Raw genomic sequence first — 18,053 nt, 5'->3', positions numbered from 1 at the left:
ATAGGGTGCTATAAAGATGAATTGACTTTGCATTTGTCAGGGACTTAAAATAGTACGGTGCAGTGTTATAGATGTATTTTGTTCAAGAAAACTGATTATAATGATAGCAATACCATTATGACTGTGCCTCATGGACCAGGAGCAAACTGTCAGCCTAATACCCAGACAATAAACCCATCCCATACGATGCCCAGTTTCACCAAGATGTGTTGCTATGACCTTATGGTCAATCTATGCTGACTTAGTTTCCAGTAAGAGTAGTAATAGCCCTTATCATGGAACTGCTAGACAGGTGCTATGGTTTCCATTTAAAAAAAGCTGAAACTGAGGCTTACAAATCAAGTGGCCAATGTAAGGCTACGCATGTAGTAAGTAGCAGAACCCAGATTCAAAGGCTTACCTACTCTTTCTACGTCACAGTGCAGTTTTATCTGCCCTATGATATTCACATAGGCAGGTTTCTCCCATTTTTGAATAGTTCCTTAAGGGCTATGGGAACTGACTACAAGTTTAAAGAAAAATGTCAAAATTGTGCAAATGGCATTCAAGAAGGCAGGTAGGGACCTATTCAAGTTCATGTAGTTAAAATCTAATCTCCACTACGGTCTGAGTCTAGTCACATTTTACCCAGTCTAAACATATATTCTTTCAAATGGACTTGATCTAGAATAAAGATGAAATTCATTTCCTCCATGAACCTACATTCCTACGTTTCCTTTGTCATAAAATGATGTCACAAAGTAACGTCAAAAAACACAAAAACAAAGAAGCAGTGTGTCATTCAAAACTTAAGCTACTGAGGGGAAATCAAGTTGCCTTTAAATACCTCATAAAACATCGAAGTATACTGTCGTATCCTAGTCTAAAGGCTGCAGGTAGGTTGTCTCTACCTGGATAGGTTCTCCTTGATCCACTATGAACCCAGCACTTCAAAAACAGACTCTGATCCTCCCAGGACCTATCATTTGCATCCCTTGGTCGATGCCATAACCAAACCAAGGCACCGAGTCTCCACTACATTTCTTTCTAGCTTATGAGAAGATGGGTGGCAGAAGCCACATGGTCCAAATCCTGTCTCTATATTTATTAGCTGTGTGACCTGGAGCAAATTATTTCACCCCTCTGGACCTATGTATTTTTTTTTTCAAAACAGTAATGATGATAATTAAAACACTCAGGCTGGGCAGGTTAAATTCAAGGGCTGACATAAATGACCCAGCACCGGGCACTGCCAGTAAAATGTGCCCCAAGACTACCTGTGATTGTCATTATTTATCACCAGGACTCTGCTTTTCAGAATAACAAAACTACTGTGCACCAGTTCCCGTTCCAGAGCCTGGAGGTGCAGCGGTGAGTTCCGCAGCACAGAGCCTGGTGCTGTGGAGCGTATTCTTTAGTGGGGGCCCATTCTCACTCCTTCCTGGACTTGATGATCTCAGTAGTATCGGTGTGGTTTGCCATGACACTTGGCACCACAACACCTTTGCGAACTTGGAACCACTCAGGCTTCCCCAGTATGTTGCTCCTTTGTCCACCACTTTCCAGATCCCAAAGAATGGCCTGAACAAGATTACATATATAAAATGAGATGCCCAGCCTGCATCTGTCCTTAGAGTGCCATTTGGGTTGGGTCAACTCCTATGGGTACAATTTCTATTTTTGAAAGGGCTCTTTCCCTTGTGCAAGAAAATAAAATGGCAAAACCCCAAATTAAGGGAGAGTTAATTCACACAAATACTATCATTTTTTTTATAATCAGAAGGTCTCAACACATGAAACAAGGCTTGGAAATGAAGGGGAACTAAGGGAGAAGGTGGGTTTGCACATGCCGGGTGTGTGGACGCCCGGGATCACCATCACTGCTCCACTTGACAAACAACAGTTTTACACCGACAAAAAGGAATAGCCCATCAAGTTCTAAACACTTTGCAGGATCCTCTCAAAGTTTTACTGGCTTTTAGTTCCAAGGAACACCCTGTGTCCTGATAAAAGAAGAAAACCCGAGTTTCGGCACCATCTGTTAGAAGGAAACCCTTTTCTTCTACACTGTTTTCCTTAAGATCATTTCTGACCTCTCTTTGCCAGCTTTGTTCATTTTGCCTCTGGGGAGGTAGAGGAAATTATTCTACTGATAACTCTGGGAAAAGTCAACATCAGTTTGATGTGTCTCGGGCAGGGGGGAAGCAGGAGAATGGGTGGGGGAGAGCCGTATGATTAGAAATAGGTTATGGTAACATTTCTTGTTTGGATACTGAGCTATCAGGCATAAACTACGTTGTTAAAATAACTATCAAGGTGTCTAAATAAATAAAAGCTCATTGCTGTGGATGGTTACAGGGTGTCATGAACCAAAAGTAATGATTCATTTAACTATAAGTTTAAGTTTAAGTTTAACTATAAGTGGGCTGCCTTTGGATGTATCGGTTTTCCCTATACCTCCCTGATAACACATTCCTCTCAGGGCCCTCGTGTTTATTCTGTGTTCATTCTTCGCGGACTCACTTGGCTTATAGACTTAAACTTATGTTTTCCAATCCAGCTCTGTCAACAATAAAAGTGACATCATCATCTCCATGTTTGCTTTTTCTTTTATCCCTCACCTTGTTCAGAACAGATTTACCAAAGGCTGTCTCAGATATCTCGGTTATTACAAGAAGGCATGTGGGGTCAGGGTGTTACCGGCATTTGGTGGCCAGAGCACAGGCATGTTGTAGGACATCGGACAATGCAGGGACAGCCCTGAATGACAAGGATTATGTGGCTCAAATGTCAACAGTGTTGAGGTTGGGAAAGTCTGTTCCAGCTTCACACAATGAAGTCTACTGGGTACCTCCAGGAGCAGAATGGTGTTATTTTAATCTCTTTTTTTCTATATCTACCCCTCTCAAACTCTCCCCCACAAAAAGTGTTTAAAATGTAGAGAAAAGGGAGAGGGTGAAAAGCATTCAGATGGTTAGTCTAGTATAGAAAACCTAACATCCAGATGTCTGTAATGGTCACCTTTCATGTTGTTATTCCTGTCTTAAACTCCAAGTCTACTACATAGTTTAGTATTTAATCAATGGCCTCCAAATCACCTTCGACCCCTATCACTTACTATAACTGGGGGTATTCACGGCTCTGAATCCACTCTCCTTTTCAACAGCAATAGTAACAACCACAGTACAATGGTAATTCCATTTATCAAAGACAATATTCCATCTCATCTTTACAATAATTGTGCATTCGTCATGGTGTCCCCATTGTCAGAACAGAAGGCTGGCTTAGAGGAGTTAAATAAGATATCTAAGGTCACTCCACTAAGTGGCATCCTGGGTTTCAAACTCAGAGCCTCAACCACATCACTAACCCATCTCCGTTTAGGGCTTGACCACCTACCACGTGCAGAGAATGTGCTAGTTGCTCAGAAGTCTACAGCTAGGCAAAAAATGGGCCCCATCCCTAAGAAGCTCACGACTGAGTAGCAGGGGGTGACATGTACAAAACCAAGCATAAAAACATGTGATAACTACTATGGTAGCAGTACGAATGAAGTGCTGAGAATACGTGGAGGACATGATTAATCATGTCTGGTGGATGGAGGCAAAGCTTTGTACCAATGCTGGCATTTGAGTTAGGCCTGGAAGAACAAATAGGATTTTAGAGAAGCGCAGGAGAAGGGACAGTTCAGGTCAAGGTTTCGTCCTGTGGAATGAATGGCACTGGACACAGGAAGAAATGAACAGGTATTTAGAAGTCACGTCAAGGTTAGAAGAGAGTGCGGTGAGCCTTGCAGGGAAGCAGGAGAAGTTCAGAATCTGTGAACTGCCATGTCCGTCTTCCCATCTCCATCCACTTCCCCGATTTGTTTCTTAAGACACAATAGTGTGATGCCTAGGTATCAACCTATAGACTCTTCTTTTGTTTTGACCACTATTCTAGTTAGTTGAAGACACAGTGCTTTGCTGATCCTTTTTATTGCACTGAATAACAAGAAATAAGTTTTATAACCCTGGCTGGTGTAGCTCAGTGGATTGAGCACGGGCCTGCGAACCAGAGGATCGCAGTTCGATTCCCAGTCAGGGCACATGCCTGGGTTGCAGGCCAGTTCCTGGCAGAGGCAACCACACATTGATATTTCTCTCCCTCTCTCCTTCCCTTCCCCTCTAAAGATAAATAAATTAAAAATCTAAAAAAAAGAAATAAGTTTTAAATTGGAAACCCCCCACATGTACACATGGACATCCAGAAATATAATATTTACTCTCAGTATGTGTGATGCATTCTGGTATTTTCCATTGTGTTGACTTCTATTGTGTTGTACGGTATTGTACTGCATTGTATTGAATATCATTTATAGAATGAAACGGTGATCCAATGACTTGCTTTCCCAACCCCCTAAATCTGCAGTTTAAACTGTGACCTTGTTTCGCACATTCTGGGGAACTGCCATATTCTTCTAGTCCGTAACATTCCGTGACAGGATGGGGTCACAGAGTCACTGCGAAAGAATCTTGACATCTTCAAACCGAAATGTTATTAGCTCAAAAAGCCTGACAAGAAAAGCTCTAAAAGGGCTATTTTCTATGGGTGTAGTTGCAACCGAAACTGGGCAGCCTGAAAGTTGAAATACCGGCGATCTACGTGGGCCTGTAGAGATAGTCTCTCTCATGGAGAATGAACTCAACGGGAGTGACATGCGCATTTTTGGCCTGTCCATGGGCTTCTCTAACTGCGAGATTTTCAAGGACCAGGGCCAAGCTTTTTTCCAAACTCTCCCTTCCTCTACATCATCTTAAATGGTGGTAGTATTAAACTCATATTTATTTACGAAGTAAATTAATTATATGGAGAAAATAAAAAGTTTGATAAGACAGTCCTGTCTATAAAACTATATCATTAAATCTGAGAGAAGTATCTGAAATGAAATTATCAAGTCACATCAATCGGCTTAAAAGATTTATTAAGCATCTACTGTGTGCTAGACATTACATACTCTAATAAGATAGAATCCCTGCTCTCCTTGGTCTGAGAGACTAAAAATGTATGTGGTTCTCCCTAAAGACGATTCCTCCTCAGGGGACACTGGGTAATGCCTGGGTCATTTTGAGTTGTTGTGGCCGTGGGAGGGCTGCTACTGGTGGCCCTCCTGGTGAGGGGAGACCAAGGGCGCTGCTAAACATCCCACATGCACGGGCCAGGCCCACAGCAGAGAATCATCCAGACGGCCATTCCAACAGTGCCCAAGCTGAGAAAAGACAGTCCTTCATGCAGTCATTCAGCAAATAGCTATTGAGCAGCCTCTGTAACCAGGATTACTCTGAGAGCCAGGACTCATGTAGAACAGCCAAAAATATTCTATGGAGAAGATATGAAATAACAAAATCAAGCTTTGTGATAAAAAAATAGAGCATAACAGGACGACAGGGGCTGTGCCAGGAGGAAAGGTGGTAGTGAAACAGGGTGATCACAAATGGCCTCACGGGGAAGGTGGCGTCTGAGTAAGGAGTGAAGGAGGAGACTGAGCAACTCACAAAGGCATCACACACAAGATTGTTCCAGGCAGAGGATACAGCAAGTGCCAACCCGGGCCCAGAGAAGTGGAAGGTGTGGATCACACAGTGCCTTTCAGATCCTAGCAATACTGCCTGCGCAAGGTCGAGAGAAGGTAGACAGAAAGGACCATTTCTGCCTGGAAGGTCAAGAACAGCTCCCCAGAAGGGCCAAGATCTGAGCTGAATCAAAACATAATAACCAGGCAGGTTGTGGCCAAGGATGTTGGAGCCGTGGGGCAGGAATGGCGTGTGCAGAGGCATGGAGCACCCCTGGGCAGACGGGAAGGTGGCCTCGGCTCTCTGGAAGGCCTGCTTGAGGAAGCAGGTACAGTCCCTGTAGCTGGGGCTTCACTAACGCAGGTTTGGGACCATTTCACAGAAGAGCCACTCTGCTCTGCCTGGCTCACCAGGCACCCACTGGCCTTACAAAGGACTCGGACTCCCAGCACTGTCTTATTTTTCCACGATTTCAGAGTCTTCCAGAATAGGAGTGGTGGCTTTTCCCGAGGAAGTCGGAGTCGAAATGTTGAACATGAGTCAGTGTTTATGAGATGAAAACGTCTGCAGTTTCTAAATGGAAGAATCATATCAAAGAAAGAGCAATTCAATAGGAAATGGCTAACAACTTGGAAGTGAGGAATATCCAGCCTTGACATTGTGTACCTTGGGGGTCATAAATCACTGATACATGATAATTCTTCCCCACAGAACTACAGGAGCAGTTAAGACCGTGGTTCTGATCATGGAGACCTGGGTTCCAGCCATGGTTGTAGCCCTTAGTCGCTGGATGGTTTTTCCCAGCTGCATTCAGATAGAATTGACATGCAATATGGTGTAAGCTTAAGGTGTACAGCATGTTCACTGGATACATTTATATGTTGCCAAATGACCAGCACAGTGAGTAAATTTGGAAACTGGCTTCAGCTCCTTCAGCATCAAATCCCCTATCTGCGTAACTGGGTCAAACAAGAGAACCTTTGCCATACAGGTATTAGCAGGATTAAATAGGATAGTGCATGCAAAGTACCAGGCCTTAATGTTCAGCCTAGTGTGTTCCCAGGAAGGTTAGCTCTTCTTAAATCTGCCAGCATCTTTCTCTCTAGCTTAATTCACAGAGTGAAGCATTTTCTTTTCAGATGTCAAACTTCTTCACAGTCTGCCTTCCCTAACTGGCACACAAATCAATGGCAGAGTTTGAGAGCTTGTTGAGTGCTGGGATCGATTGCAAAGAAAATGATGAGGGATTAAGACAAACGCCAGGGAAGAAGAATAGGCAGAGAGATGGTGCTCAACCTTCAAAAAGCAAAACTCGGGAATTCAGGTCAGGAGTCCCTCTGACGTAGATGCTAAGAAAACGGTCAAATGATATCTTTGCCACAGGATCTGTGAAAGCAACTCAAACTGGTGTTCAGCAATTACAGGAGCGCTAAGGAGGGGAGCCTGGAAGTGTTGTCTGGGCAAAGTGGTTGAGGAGAAACCCCGGGGGGCAGCCGGTTGGAGGATACCTGCTATGCTGCCACATTGGAACCGACATATATATTACCCGGGAAAGTGACAGTCTAGAGACTTTTAAGAAATAAATTTCAGCAAATCCCCCCAGGGAAAAGCATTCCACCATTTCACATAACCATAGGGAATTAGATGCTAAATCTTGAGTGAGTTATACCTGCGAGCTGCAGGGATGGTAGCTGGGTAAGGCCACTCGGACCAGAGCCCTGGGGCGGGCTTCTCCGTTTCCCCCCCTCCATCTTGAGATGTGAGCCATTTCTCAAACTTGTAATGCATATTGTGCTTTTGTTTAAAAAATGCTTTCTGGGAATATTTAAAGGTAATCTGTAATATATCTTTATTTTTTAATGAATGGGGCCCTGACAGGAGAGACGTTAAGTGGCGTGCCCAAGAGAAATGAAGGACGAAGCAGAGACTGAAAATTCCAGGCTCTGAGATTCCGACATAGCCTCAGGTGCCTGATAAGCAAGACCAACTTCACCCAAGGGGAGAAAACTGGGAGTTTTTAAAAAGTGAGGGAGAGAGAAAGCAGGTAGAAATAAGGCGTGAGCAAAAGATGAAAGGAGAAAGAGAATAGAGGGGGAAAGACTGGCCTTACCAGCCAACACTGTGCCTCCCACCATTTCAATACCTGACACCCAGATGCCAGATGACGGACCCTGGCACATGGGCAGCCTGGGGGCAAACCTCAGACTTGCCTTTTTCGAGTGGTGCAACCTGGAGCTAATCTAGAAACATCTGGAAACCTTATTTCTCCCATGACAGAACAGGAAGTAAAAACACCACCTTCTTTACATGGTTTTAATGAGAAATACAGGTTGCTGTAGGCTGAGCACTAGATCCAGGTGTGCTCAAAAGATAATAAGTATTATTGCCGTTATCATTATATTAGTTATATATGGCACTTACCTACATGGAGGGGGGCCCATTTGGGGAAAATGCACTGATGTAGGGAACTAAAGGTAAAGAAACCCTAACTTACAGGGCTATTAGGCTGTCATCTGTATGTTTTGAAGATGTATTATTTTTTCATCCCATGCTTGAAGGTGTGAACCAAGGAATTCAGAGTTAGAATCATTAATTATCATGCTGTAGCATACAAAGAATTCCAAAGAGCTCAGCTTGCTAGAGGATTCAAAAACATATATTTGACCTTTCTTTGGCTGCCTTCAAAGTCAAAACGCAGGGTCCTCTTAAGTGAGCGTGTCTGATTAATGGCTGCTTTCATGCTGCCTACACCCGCTGGGCCTTGATCCTGCACCATGGCCCAGTTACCCGTCTTTCCGGATACTTAGCCATATCTCATCTATCACCTGAGCTGCCCTCATTCCTGAGCTAATGTTACTTTTGAAATATCTAGGCTCAAGTCCCTCAAAATGTAGTTCTGAGGTACAGACGGCATGGTAGAGGTCAAAGAACGCAGTCAGTCCCCGGCATCAGAGAAACCTGGATTAAATCGCTAGCTGTGTGACCTTCAGAAAGTTACTCACCTTCTCTGAGCCTCAGTTTGTCCACTGGTGAAATAAAGACCTAAAGAGTTCTTCTTCAAGTTGCAATGGAGGGTAAATAACAGGACAAATATGAAAGCAAGAAGCACAGAGCCTGACATAGTGCCTCCCTCTCCAGATCTATCTCTTGCCAGTTTTCACCAGCAGCCATATCCCATCAGGTACAGTTCTCCAAACATCTTGAGGTTGCTCTTCTATCCACCCGTTTAGCCCACACGAAACTGGCCACGACGGGATTAAGCAAGATGGCCTGGCTGACCACTTCCTGGGGGTACTATCGAGGAGTTACCATGATGTCCACCTTTTCTCCCAACTGGCAACTGTTCCCAATTCAGAGGCGCTGGCAGGGAATGTTCTCATGGAGAGAACTTTAAAGTGTGTTCCCCATCCCCACAGTGTGCAGAGAACGCTGGATCTGATCAGAGGAGTGTGGTTCTAGCCAAGAAAAGACAGGTACAGAGTATCCAGGATAAAGGGAAAGAGAGAGAAGACATTGTACAGCCCCAGTCAGCGTTTTCAGAGTATACATGAGAGGAGCAAAGCCTCCCATGGAGCCCTGGCTGGTGTGGCTCAGTGGATTGAGTGCCAGCCTGCGAACCAAAGGGTCACTGGTTCGATTACCAGTCAGGGCACATGCCTGGGTTGTGGGCCAGGTCCCCAATAGGGGGCACATAAGAGGCAATCACACATTGATGTTTCTTTCCCTCTTTTTCTCCCTCCCTTCCCCTCTCTCTAAAAATAAGTAAAATCTTTAAAAAAAATTCTCCTGTGGAGATCATTTAATAACATTTGGCCTTAAGGACTCTATTCTTTCTTTGTATAAGAGTAAGAAGCAGAAAACTCAAGCAAAAAAATACTTTGCAATAAAAACTATCCTATGAGGAATCAGAACATCACTGAATAGGATCCAAAATGGGTCAAATCTACTATTGAATTAAGGGCCATCTTCAGTGTTCTGTTTGCTCATTTGTTTATTATTCTAGTGAGAAGCACTGTGGGATTAATATCAAATCCACTGCAGTCCTTAGAAATCTGGGTTCTAAAATAATATACTGAAAATTTATTTAGTATTATAATAAAGCACAGGTGCAGCAACTCTCATCAAACATTTCCATTTCTTTTATAAAGTTCTCAGTTAACAAAAATATAAGGATTGTTCATCCATTGAACTATCAACTGAAATTCTACTGTGCACCAAGTACTCTACCGGGCAGTAAACATAGAACAACAATCAGAACATATCATGTCCTTGATCTCATGAAGCTTATCTTTTAGTGGATGGAAAACAAACAATAAAAGTACAGAAAATTCGGATAACAGTAAGTGCTGTGGGGAAAACTAAAGCAGGGTAAGGAGGTAAGAAGTGTTTGGAGAGTAGTTACTACTTCCTTAGGGTAGTCCTTGGAAGGCCTAAAAACCTGACATTTGAACAAAAACAAAAACAAAAATGGTGACAGAGAGCAGACCAGAGAGAGAGCGGGGTGATGAGTGTAGGAGACCATTCCTATACGGCCGGTGCGGGCCCGGCCCTCAGTGGCAAACATTTACTGCAAAGTGACTTCCTAAAATCCATGCTAAACCTTCCAGGGACCAGTATAACCAGTTCAACCACTTCTGCCTTTTCATTTGCAAATGAAAAGGTAACCTCTTCTGAGATGTGATTAGCCAAGTTGCTCCTTCGTTTTCTGTAAAAGGTAACCACCTAAATCAACCTGTGCATAGTAAATTAGGACCATCATGTAACAATAAAGGCCGGTCATGGCAAGGGTGGCGGCTTTTACTCCCTTTAAGAGAAAAGCCATGCTGTCCCTTGTCCTCCACCAGACTCAGTAGTCCGTGTGAATGGCTCATTTCATCCATCAGGACTCGGACACTGCGGGCCAGTGTCCACATCAATGAGTGTTCTGGGCAAAGAGAACCTGGTACCATTGCTAGTGTATCCAGGAACTGCAGGGAGATCAGGTGAGGAGCTGAGAAGCTCGGTTCTCCTAGAGTCTTAAGGACCTTTTGTTTTTTTCTCCAAAAGAAATTAAGAACCACTGGAATCTTTTGTGCCAAAGAGTGATATAAAAGCCCTTAGCTTTTAACCGGACCTTTCTGGCTGCCATGGGTGTGGCAGAAAATACAGCATGGGGTGGAACAGGTAGTCATGAAAGCAGACCAGTTAGAAAAGCTATTATAAGAATTCCAATGAGAATGCCCCGTCAGCCGATACTCTAGAAGTGGAGAGGTGATGGAGGTCAAGGGCTCTATGGACCAGGAAGACTGCACGGTAGAGACGAGATCTTTGGCAGGAGGAAACATACTGGCTAAGCAGCATGTCGCTTGCCTTCTACAGAATTAGGAACTAAGGAGGCTTTAAAATTTTTGCTGGCACCAATATGGGCTACATCCACAAGTGTGTTCTCTGCCTGTAATTCTCTTCCCCGGTGGTAAATTGGGTAACCTCTCCTTGGCCTCCAGATCTCAGCTGAAACGTCTCCTGAGCTGGGAAGCATTTTACGATGCGTGACCCTGCCCCACCCCAGGTCTCCAGTCTACGTGAAAGGCCTGTCTTGGTTTCTGATGGCTGTCACAGCAAATCACCACAGATCTGGCGACTTAAAACAGACAAAATTATTCTCTCATGGTCTGCAATCGAGTTGTTGGCAGGGCTGGCTCCTCCCGGAGGCTCTGAGGGGGAATTAGTCCATGTCCCTCTCGGGGCTTCAGGTGGCTGCCCACAACACTTGCGCTTCCAGGGCCGGCAGCTTCCTAAACCCGGGATCTGCTTTCATCCTCCTTATCACTCTCCCTGAGTGCCTCTGGGGCAAACCCCTCTGTCATTTCTTTCTTAATGACACCATCATTGGATTTAGGTCCCTTGGTAAATCCAGGTTGGCATCACCGCCACATCCTCAACGAGACCCTCAAAGACCCTGCTCCAGGTAGGGTCACATTCACAGGAACTGGGCATTCGGACCTGGACATATCTTGTTGGGGACCACTACAGTTCATGGATTTTATTCCTGCTGTGGGTGAAAAGGGGTAATGTAAAAAATCATAAATTTCTAACTTGGAAGGTCCTGGTGGGGAATCACGCCCCAGGCCTATAACTTCTTTAATGGAAGATTTTAAAGCAAGCTTTGTCCTTCGTTCTTGTGCTGTAGGTTAACCCATGTTTGAAATTCTAGAAATAATACATTTTGAAGGCATAACCACCCTTGAGAGCACCAAATCTTAATCATCCTGTAATCCAATCCCTGCCTTCATTTCTCTCCCCATCTTCCCATGTGATTTTTCTTACATTCCCTCCTTCATTCCAAATGCATAAAAGGAACTGCAAAACTGCTATTCTCGAAAGCATTCGAGATCTCACTTTCTGGCCATTGTCATCAGTTTGGCCTTAAAGAAACAGATAAAAATCCTCTGCAGGGCCAACGTCTATTAGGTCTACACTCCTCTGGTGCCCTTCAACCTAGTACTTACGCCTCACTGTCTTCTAATTGCCTTCTCACTGATCCGTGCGACCCAATAGATTTGAGCTTCGGAAGCACACGGACCACATTGCTCAGCGCTCTGTCCTCAGTTCCACACACAGCTCCTGGCACACAGCACAGTCCATACCTCCCTATTGAGTAAATTAATTATAGGTCATAAAGTACACTGGTTAAACCAGCAAAGGACGTAACTAACTCTCACCGGGTAGTTTAAGATTCCTGTTATCATGAGAGAAGACACTCAGGTGTTTGCATCAAACATTGGCTTTTTATAGATGCTTGAGTTTCTGTTTTGTCCTCCAACATAACAGAATAATAGAAATCATATATGCATTGGACAATGGGAAGAAGAATTCTTAACCATAACAACAAAGGCTTTTGTTCCACATTAATAGGTTTAACATTTTACATAAAGTCTACCTCAATAGCTGCATTATTTCCTTCTTTCATTAACTATTACGAAGCTACTGTTTCCTATTTGTTGTTTTCAAAAGTGGAATCAGGAACCTCCAACATCCAGAATGACGCCGACCCCGGTGATACCACAGCCAGGAACTTGCTGGCACACAGGATCAGTGTCCAAGCAGTGAGCACAGGAGAACACACCTTGGTTGCCAGAATAACACAACAGAATTATTATCCAAAGTGTGTTTTGCCTGTGTTAGTTAATTAGGAATAGAGGGATTTGATGACTGCTTGATATAAAAGCTGAGAACTCGAGAAGAGTAGACAGGAAAGAAGGGAAGTAAGAGGCAGAGGTCAGCCTGCAGCAGCAGAAGCCAGGTCAAAGGTCAGAAAGAGGGCGATGAGGACAGATGATAGGATGATAGTCCTCAACCTGAAGATGAGGAGAGTGCGACGAGAGGGGAGAGTCGGGGATGGGGTCTCTCAGACTAGGGGACACCTGAGCTCAGAGTAGCGACCTCCTGGGCATGACTGCAGAACTGTCCCCCTGTCTATCAGATTTATAAAATCTGCTGGTTATGACACGACAACCGGCAAAAGGACTAAATCTCTACTTATTCCAGAGCGGCAGAGTAGATGGCGACGATTACAATCCAGCAGAATGTGAAATACACGATGAGAGGCCAGATCAACCCATGTCCATTTTCCTGGTTTCCTAGGGATTACTAACAGTCAGAACCACCCTGACAACACACTGACCAGCCTAGGACCTCAGACTGATGCCCATTACAACAGAACATCAGGCCAAACTGCAATATAATAATATGCTGAAACCTACACTGTTTCATTACTCAAGCAGCAAACACAAAAAGGTACCTCTGTCATCAAAGACAGCCCTACATATACATTCCAAAACTTAAATGCTCAAAATCAATATGTACATTTGGTTTACTGCTAAATAAAGAGGAACATTTTACTAAGCAAATGCAATAAACTGAGTTCTGTGGGGTTTTTTTCTTTTCCCCCAAAGAAAGGCATTTTAGAGTATGACAAGGCATTGCAGATATAAAAACAACCACAACGAAAAAATAAACAGAACACTGTGAAACTCTACAACCACTTGATGGGGTTTTAGTAAAATCTTTTCTTAATGCAGTGCATTTCCTGAACAGCTTTTCACGCTGATAAAACTCAGGTAGATGCTTCTCGCACTTGCCAAATAGACTCAGGCAGGTGCTGGTGAATTACCCTCCCCGGCAACTGTACCGGCCACGAACAGGTTGACTATTCTCGGGCACGGTAACGCTGCCAGCTCCTATAAAACAGCATCACTGATGAGGGGGAAATTTCATCTCATAGAGTCCTGTATACCTCCCACTTTCAGAGCAAAAATAATTTGTTCTTCTCATCGTGCTCTCTTAACATGCACCTCAGAGTGGTGTGTTTGCTACAGAATCCTCCTCCATAATTCCACACTCACACATGGTCACCAAATGTCATTTTGTCCTCTCTTCTCCATCGCATTGCTACTTCTACAGACACTTATCATTTCCAAACACTTTATTCCTTTCCCTAAAGTCCCGCGAGGGCACTTCACCCCCTCTCCAGAAGCCTTCCTTGGCGTGCCACAAAAACCACAAAGACTTCCTTGGAAAATTCTCTCGATGTTTCTCAACATGTTTTACCTAATTCCACCATCAATATGCCCCCTAGAACACTTCATAGTATTTCACATAATTCTCCACCCTGTAATGCGCTTCCCTACTTATCAACTCATCCTTCAAGACCGAGTTCAAATGGCACCCCTTCTACAGAGATTTTCCCAGGTCTAGGAAAACAAGATATTTCTCCTCCCTTGTTACTACAAACCTCCGCTGTAATCACAGGCTTTAGAAAAATCACTGCATAGTTACTGCATCCAGATAGTGCAGCAAGCAATTAACACGGTTACTTTCTTTTAATCCTACCCCAGAATACTGTCATATAGGTTCTAGTGTTATTTCGACTTTATAAATAAGGACGTAGAAGCTTCAAGAGGACACATACCTTCTTCAATTTACATGGCACTCGAATGGTGGCGTGCCTGGTCACACGTTGTGGAAATTACTGGGTTACGTATAATTTACTGCTAATCAAGCTTACAAACGAGCAAGAACCCTGCAGCCCTCGATTCTGCATTTCTCCCAGTACCCGGAACAGGGCCTGGTACACATTAGGCAAAGGGACAGCATGTGTTTAATGACTGCACAAAAGGGATGCAAATAACAAAGGACATTCATCGCTCTAACATGTTCTGTTGTATTTTGTAATGCACCTCATGTTCAGCGTTTCGTTATAATCAAGACATAGAACCAAGCTTTGGGAAATAGCTTGGTCATGTTTCCCCCCTCCTAATGTTGTCTAAATGATTCCATCTAACAAATAAAGACCTAATTCTACACAGGAAAAAAAAATACACGTTCCTGAAGACATCTCCATCTGCGTTGCACAGCAATTCTTCACCCTCTTCTGCATTCCCAGTCATACAGGGTCATTCGGACACTCCTTGGGCAGCCGCATCGCTGTTGGCTCTACCTGAATGGGCTGTGAACCTTTTCCTCCACTCTCTTTCAAGTTCTTAAGAGACAGTTATCTCAAGTCAAACAAGGGCACTCCTTCCAGACACGTCTTGTCCCAGGGGTTCCTTGTGCCATGGTCAGGGGGAGCGCACAGTAAGTACTCTGACTCCCAGAGCTCTGCCTAGCAAAACCTGGGCTTGGCTCAGCTATACACTTTTGAGAAGGGAAAGGAAGTGAATAGAACTTCTTGTTCATGACAGTGACTCAGTGCTTAATGTTATGTGTGTCTATAATTCTCCTAAAAGTTAAAATTGAGTATCTTTAGGGTAACGGCATCTCTGAGTCACATCTCCTTATGATGCAATTTCTTAAACAAGCCAATTCTCTCCCACTTTAGGGCGTTTCCATTTGTTCCATGTGCCTAGAATATTCTTCTTCAAGTTGTTCACGTGGTTCACAGCGCCCCTTCCTTTTGCCCTCCACTCAGGAATCCTTTCCACACCCGACGACTTCCCAAATGGCACCAGGGCCGCTCTCCTCTCTCCGGGCCTCTGTCTCGCTTGCCGTCCCTTCACAGCCCTTGCCTCTCCCAGATACTGTAGTGTCGGCAGTAGCGTGGGCGACGTTCATGGAGCAGTTCATCTCACCAAAGGCTGTGCTGAGCACTGGGCATGAACTGGGTGCATAACCTCCACAACTGGCTTAACGTGTGATTATTGCTATTACAGCCCATGCTGCTGACAAGGAAACGAACACACAGAGGTTAAGTTACCGCCAAGTCACCCACATACATGGCTTGTAAGTAGGGGTTCAGAGTATACATAGGAGTTTTTCAGGTGAATAAAATGGAACAAGACATTTTGGGAGAGTAAATATGGCAATAGGCATTTTAGAGTGTGTAGTGAATGTTTCTGGTTTTGCCTGCTCAGCATCTATTCCCCATGAACAGTGACACAATGTGCTCGTTTATTTAGTTAGTTAGTTAGGGAATCCCTCTTACTCCTCTTTCACTTCACGTGGCTCGGGTTGAGTTCATCGTACGTCCCAGTTCTCAGAGTGGACACACACAACCAACCAAGGGAATGCTTTCTTGATGCTATTGTGGGATTGGGGGTGGTAGTAAGTCCCCTCATGCCAATGGAACTGTTTGGCTAGGCTAAGTCCAGCACTGCCAATTGCCATCTGCCCAAGAAAGAAATCTAACACAGCATCTTCAGACTGAAGGGATGGGGAGACGGAGACGTTTTCCCCATAGTCACTAGGAAACAGCAACGCTGGGTCTGTCCTCTGTTGTTAATTTCAGGAGCCAATAGCTTCCCTCAAACTGCTTATTCCAGTTTAAGTTGGATTAACAGACTTCCAACGGAAATATCTTCTACTTATAGAGTAAAAAACAAATTTCTATGTATTAGGAGCCTCAACTAATTTAGCATCTATAGAACCTGAAATGACAAAAGATGAGGCTGGAGGCAGAAGCCAACTGAGTTCCAGCGGATAAAACAGAGATGATGTGAAGGTGCCTGTACCGTTGCCAGGGCTACAGGCTGCAGAGAGAAGGGGTTAGGTGCTGTGGACATTTCTGAGTGTACCAGCAGCCACACTGACAAAAGGGTTCTGAAACATGAAGAGCTCATTGGGAAAAGACATCTTTTTTTTTAGAAAGATAATTAGAGCACTTAGCAAAGCCGTACCGTCCCTGATACCATGCAGCAGTGGTATTGGGTTGTGGTAGGCAAGGCACAGTTTAGACACAAAACATGATGTTCTGGAACAGAAGTGGGGCCTCTGGGCAGAACACGTGTGCTCACGTCCCAACCATCTCTCTACCATGTCTTCCCAACCACACACCAGCTGGGTGACCTTAGAAAAGTCACAACGCTTTTGAAATGGAGGGACTGGCCCCTATACCCTGTCAATGTCACAGGGTCTCAGAGAGGTTCAAATAAGACAAACAAACAAAGGCTTTGGAAACTGTAAAGCTCGATGCAAATGTCCATCATTGCTAATGTCATCAGCAGATCAGGGTGTAAGCTTTGGCACTCATTTTTTGTGTGATCATGAGCAAGTCATCACGCATTTGGGCTCTTGTTTCCTTTTGTTCAAAGAGAGTGAACTCAATGGTATTGAATGTTCCTTCCAACTATGTGGGGACAACTTTGCCCGCAAAGTAACCCCCTTGTCTGCCATGGATGAAAGTGAAACTACCAAAACATGATCTCTTGGGGAAGAGAGGTAGCCAATCTCTCAGAGGAGAAAAGCCAGGAGCCCCTTCCTCAACAGCTTTTACTGGGTTGTAATACACAGGAATACAGGCGGCAAGGATCAAACAGTAAATAACATTTCAAAGAAATCTGAGGGCTTAGTCTGAGTCAGTGTCTGTCAGGTAAGGGCATTGCAGAAACTTTGGGAGACATACTCAGTTCCTGCTCGGACCTTTATCACATGAATGAAAACACTCTTAGCAAAGCAGCCTTCACAGGACTTTTAGGAACTCTTTCTTATGCCTGACCACCCCGGGTCCTGCTCTAGCCAGCAAAGGGCTGCAACACCTTCCCAGTCATAGGTTTTTAGGCTTAAGTGGATTAGAGCCAGGAAGCACTTCTCCCATAGGACATGGGAACTTGGGCTATGTCTCACTGGGGGGTGAGGGTCCATCACTCCCTCTTTGTTGCAGCCCCCCAAGTCCTTTCATGATGGCCTCCCAAGTGATCGTGCCTGGCTTAGGTTACTCCTCCTCTGAGAGGTTGTCCCCATCATAGACTAACCGACCAAGTATTGGGGGCAGGGGATGAGCAGAGACAAGCTTTGTCTCCTTAGTAGCTCACACTCCAGAGGTCGCTCACTCAGCCTTAGCCATGGGGGGCAGTTACAACTCCTGAAACCAGGCAGAGCGGTTCCCAACACAACTATAACATTATTTCTGTAATTCTCCAAGTCTGCACTTGGCCTTGGTGGGAAAGAGGCCTATGTTAAAGTAGCCAATTGGAATTTTCCAGAAAGCAAAAGCCAAGCTACTTAGGAAGCCAGAGCCCAGTCATGCATATGTAAGTTCTGCAGCCA

At 44.4% G+C, this 18,053-nt stretch overlaps 1 protein-coding gene across 3 annotated transcripts in view; it reads right to left on the bottom strand.

Annotated features, from left to right (window-relative positions):
- The window catches only part of NELL1 (neural EGFL like 1), a 729,607-nt gene that overhangs the window by 176,245 nt on the left and 535,309 nt on the right, over nt 1-18,053 (bottom strand). The gene's annotated exons all lie outside the window — the stretch shown is intronic.

Source organism: Sturnira hondurensis, unplaced genomic scaffold (assembly GCF_014824575.4).
Source record: "Sturnira hondurensis isolate 20B ecotype Veracruz unplaced genomic scaffold, ASM1482457v3 Scaffold0002638, whole genome shotgun sequence".
NCBI lineage: Eukaryota > Metazoa > Chordata > Mammalia > Chiroptera > Phyllostomidae > Sturnira > Sturnira hondurensis.
The sequence above is the reverse complement of the archived record's forward strand: the minus strand, read 5'-3'. Positions and strand labels throughout refer to the sequence as shown.